The sequence below is a fragment of the Octodon degus genome, unplaced genomic scaffold (genome assembly GCF_000260255.1).
Source record: "Octodon degus isolate 3935 unplaced genomic scaffold, OctDeg1.0 scaffold00007, whole genome shotgun sequence".
Classification (NCBI taxonomy): domain Eukaryota; kingdom Metazoa; phylum Chordata; class Mammalia; order Rodentia; family Octodontidae; genus Octodon; species Octodon degus.
Window position 1 is genome coordinate 5,942,482 of NW_004524583.1, and position 5,362 is coordinate 5,947,843.

The 5,362-nt window shown below is 36.1% G+C and overlaps 1 pseudogene; it reads right to left on the reverse strand.

The window, feature by feature from the left end:
- Positions 1–3,687: 3,687 nt before the first annotated feature.
- Positions 3,688–4,251, reverse strand: LOC105743447 (annotated as a pseudogene).
- Positions 4,252–5,362: the final 1,111 nt, after the last annotated feature.

The window sequence follows — 5,362 nt, forward strand, 5'->3', positions numbered from 1 at the left end:
AACCTATGGGAGAATGCAATTAAAGAGTTGGAGCATGTCACCCTACATGTGGGATGTGGCATAGGGGTGCAAGAGAAAGATTGTTAAGCTTGTAACCGAGTGTTAAGCTGTCTTAGAATGCAATTAGAAACAGCTGGGAATATGGCTCAGCACGAAGCTACCTAGTACCACACACACAGGCCCATGCAAACACATGCATGCATGCACACAAAACAAACAAAACCTTGGAAGTCTCATTGGAGGAGTTAAAGAATTTTCGTATGGCATGACCTTGGTGATAATATTAGAAACAAGAGAGCTTGTGTAGCATAGGAAGTGCATTCACTTTATTAAGCCAGGTTTTTCTTGTTTCTTTTTAGATTAAGAGACACTGTCTGTTGTGTTTTAAATTGTAAGAATAAATGCAGAGAAGACTAATGTCATAGAACTTTTCATTTTATTCTTAAGCATATTTATACACTGATATAAAAATGCTGGAAAATAACTCAGAATCATGTTATATACTTGGCACATCACTCAGCAAGTCTGCCCTTAAGCATGTAGCCAAGATCAAAACTCTTGCACACTTGAACTAGGACATATACAGACATATTCACCATTTATAATTACACACAAAAAATTTACGAACCTGTGCCCTCCCCATCCATAGAGGAACAGAAAACATTTCTCCAATGGGATGCTAGAAACTTCAAATAACTCCTCTGTTTGTCTCTACACTGACTTATTAACAAAGTAAAGTCTCAGGCCTGGGGAGATAGCTCAGTAGAATAAGTAAGCACTTGCCTGGCAAGTGCAAGGTCCTGAGTTCAATCCCCAGTACCAGGGGGGAGAAAGTAAAGTCTCACTAATGTTGAGTGTAAATAACAAGTCACAGAAAAACACATGCAGTATAACTTTATTTTTATAATATTAATAAGTATTATTTGAGATATATAGCATGTATATCTTTCAGATATACTGAACAATATTCAAAATGTCTATTTCCGTCAATTTTCTGGCTCTTCAATGAGCATTATCCACATTTACTGTTTCTTTTCATGTGCATAGTTTTATACATGATAGAAAAAGCCAATTTTTGTTTAGAAGATTATTTCCTGAGAAGTTAGAATGTAGGAGAGCTAAGTAACATAAAAGCCCTAAATGTAGGCTTTGTAGCCACATAAGTCTTGGTTCAAATTGTATTTCTCTTTTATATTTCACTTCTCTTTTAATAATTGAGTAGTTGTTTTAGGCACTTGACATGTATCACTGAACAAAGTAGTTAAAAAGGCCTGTCCCTCTCCAGGTAACATTCTCTTTGTAGGAAATAAATTTTTATGAATTGTTCTTTGTATGGCAGTCTCTTTGGAACATGGACTTGTGTTTTCTTTTTAACATAGCTCATCTAACATCCATATGTAGCACACATATGTGCGTGAAACTGAGTTAATAAAAGTATTTGTAGAACTTAACTAATTTGCATGAATAGTGATTATGTGTTACACATTTATGGAACAAAATAAAAGTATATATTGTTCCTGGCTTTGTCAGTTACCATTGCAAATCCATACATTACCCTCCTAGAACTTCACTCCTGGAATTCTGCAGCTACTGAAGGGTATATAGAAATTGATAGCAGAAGAATTCGCGTAGAAAATGAAGAGAAATCTGTAATCATTTTCTATGGTATGGGAGGCTCTCTTAGCCTTCATTTATCATCTATGCTCTTTCACTCAATATTTTAATCTTAACATGTACTGCATTTTTCACTTCCTCTTCCATCCTCGTTATTTCTGAACATTGTGAAATATTATTGACTCCTTTAATAAGTAGTTTTCGGTATTGGATGACAATACTATAGTTTTTGTTTATGGTCATATTGTGTGTGTGTATGTATATATGCATGCATGCACGTGCACATGTGCACAGGTATTGTAGAAATAAAAGTAGATACATGTAATTCTGACATGAGGTTTCTTCAGTATTTTCTCAAAAGGATTGATCACTATCCATTGTCTCAGACATTCGACTCTTTAGAAAGCAAGTTTTGTAAATAAGAAGGATGGCAATCTTTGCACAAATGTAATTTGTGTATTTTAATTTTGTTACTGCTTCAAAGAGTATGAGTAATTTTTATTTCTTTAAAGCTAACAATAACCTCTCTGATAATTGGCTTTGTAGTTTTCCTTTTCCTGTTTGCCTATACATGAAAAAAAAAAAAAAAAAGCAGCAATCCAGAAGCCCAAATAAAACAGAACTTTTCACAATTTTTGTAGGATTAGTACCTCTGTTCCCATTGTATTCCTATTGTAGTAGATCTGCCCTGATAGTGGCTATAGAGTATTCCTTTGTCTTTTTTGTTTCAGATTTGGAGAATTTTTATTTTACTGATTGAGTTTAAACAATAAAAACTTGCAGAGATGTTACCATGAGAACAATATACTTGAATTTAGCAGTGAAATTTGTTGGCTTTGGGAGCTAGAGTTTTTGTCTGTATAATTTAGAAGGATTGTGTATATTACTGTAACAAGTAAAATTCTATTGTAACTTGTGGTTTTTTGCCATATGGCTCAATTTCTTACAAAGGCAGATTTTGAGACATTTCTCCAGAGATTCTTTTTCATGTGCCAAATAATCTTTCATAATGTAAACCATTTCATTGATTACCCACACTTCTACTCTAATGAATTCTTCTCATATCCAGTACAAATTCTAAAGCCTATAAAAACTTTAACTACCAACTATTACATCCCATTGCCAGACTACTTAATTTAGTAAATTATACTTAGTAACAGTTCTATCATTTCTCCAAAATTTCAAATTAGATAACATAGAATGAATTATATTGAGTTTTTAAAATCTGTTTTTCACTCATAATCTAAAGCTATGTAAGATAAGTGTCCATTGTAGTTTATTAAAGAAGTGAATATTAAGCATAATAGTTGATGACTTTTATTAGCTTTTAAACCTGTACTGTATGTTTGGACAGGATATCCTGTCTGCTTCTTGTACTGTGGATAACCACTAAGAAGATAACAATGTACAGTGTATTGACTATCAAAACTGTCCTATTAATCAGCTGTGAAACTGTTTCATTCATATTTATTTCTCAATAAAAAATAAATATAAAAAATAAACCTGTACTGTAATTGATATGCTTACATTGATCACTGGCAGAGCAAAACTGAATAAAGAAGAAATGAAGTTTTGTTTCTTTTGTGGCTGATAGTAATTATATGAAAATGTCATCTAGGTAGGGTTTTAAGGGCAAAGGCAATTTTTTTTTTTAGCATTTCTCTTTTAAAGAATTTATTTAACACCTATTATACCACACAGCATGTTTCAAACACTGACATATAACCCCCTAATAAGATAAAACAAGACAGAAAAGCTTATTTTATTAGAGACAGAGATATACCATTACTTATAGTCTTCAAACATAATTGCACTTTTAACTTCCATTTGACAAAACATTCATAAATCAGTAGACTACTTAACAAATAATACCTTTGGGCGGGGGAGATAGCTCAGTAGAATAAGCACTTGCCTGGTAAGCACAAGGGCCTGAGTTCAATCCCCAGTTCCATCAAAAAAACTCCAAAAAACAAAAACAGCAACAACAAAAAAACCCCAAATAACACCGTTAAGCAGATGAACTGTCCTGAATTGTTTATTGGGTCATGAATTTTACAAACATCACTTTTATTATTAGCGGTAATGGTGGAGCTGGAGAGTATTGCGCCTTCTCCAAGCTGCACGGTGAGAGCCACCAATAGTGTGGTGGAACTTGTGGCCCTTTCCAGGGCTTGTGGACTGGTTTGGTGATCCACTAGGTGTCAGGATTTCTTCTCATGGCTTTGTGGAATGGATCAATAAGGATAACCTCAAAGAATTTGTATGTGGAATCTTTACCAACCCAGTAAGAATTTGGAACTCTCAGAGCCCCACAGTGGCTTCCAGCTCACTCAGCAACAGACTGAAGGCCTCGCGCAAACTTCAGCTGGTTAACACCAAGATGGACAGGCTCGCCCTAAGTCGCTCCCTTAGGAACTGGACATTTGCGGCCACCGCGGCGCACACGAATGCTGTATAGGACACACCCTTGCTTGGCCTTGTATCCCAGTCTGCGAGCTTTGTCCGGCCGGGTGGGGCGAGGAGCCCTGCGCAGCGCCTAGAGCTGCGGTAGTTCCAGCATCGGACCCGCCGCAGAAGGCGCATCACGTGGGACTGTTTTTTCCTCCATAGCTCCTTGATGTGCTTGTACGCGCCCATCGTGGCTTACCTGGTGGCTGCCGCCGACGAAAAGGAAGAAGCTCCCACAATCAGCAAAGACAACTTTAATATACTAGCCAACATGTTTTTCGGAATTTACAAATTCGTTATGGAGTTTCTTAGTTGGGGTGATGAATAGCAAACTGTATGACATAAGCACAGCAAGTTTTATCTTGGTTTTGTGTACCAAAAAAATAAAAAAACCTCAAAATGTTTTGTTTTGAGAATTCCTAATTCTTGTGTTGCCCATAGGCCTACAGTATTCTAGGAATGTGTAAGTTAGAACTTACAGAAACTCAGATTCTATAAGCCAACTAAAATAAAAAAGAATGTAAAAAATTACATATAAAAATTTTCATGCAACTCTGAGTCTGCCTAGACAATATTCCAGTTTTCTGTACATTTTTTTTTTTATTCTATTTTATTTTATTTTTTTCTGTATTTTAGGGTAGGGCCTACAGTGTGTTCAGGGTCTTACTACTAGATCAGACTCATAGTGTTTCTCCTGTTTAAAGCCTCCCAAGTGCTGGGATTACAGGCGTGCACCATCATGCGCAGTCTCCATTGTGGTCTCAGTGTGCCCCCAGGGCTGGGCTGGCAGGACAGGCCCAAGGATCAAACCCCTGGACTCTGTGCCTGCTTGCAAGTGCTTTAATCCGCTGAGCTATTTGGCTGGCCCTGTTGAGAAGGAATTGTTTTTTTTTTTTTTTTGTTGTTGTTGTTGTTGTCTGGCTCAGGCTGCCTTAAGTGGGAGTCTGGTAAGGAATGGGGAACTGGGGATGGAACTGCTGAACTAATCGCAAGCCCCTAAGTACATTTAAAAGACTTTACTTAAAGGAAAAAAAAAAATTTACATAGATCCTTTTTATGGATCCCCACCCTATTCTTAATTTTTTCTCAGTTTCATGCCATTAAAAACAGAATTTGTGTTGTTAAAGATTACTTTGTCTTTCCAGTTTGAGAATCCTTCCTCAGAGGAACCTTTCTGTTCCTCCACCCATGAAATATAAAAAATAAATTGTTGAAAAATAAATGCAGTTTACCACTTGTTTCCTGTGCTAGATATTTAACACACTGTGCTTTTAATCTTTATAACAACCATGAAAGATAT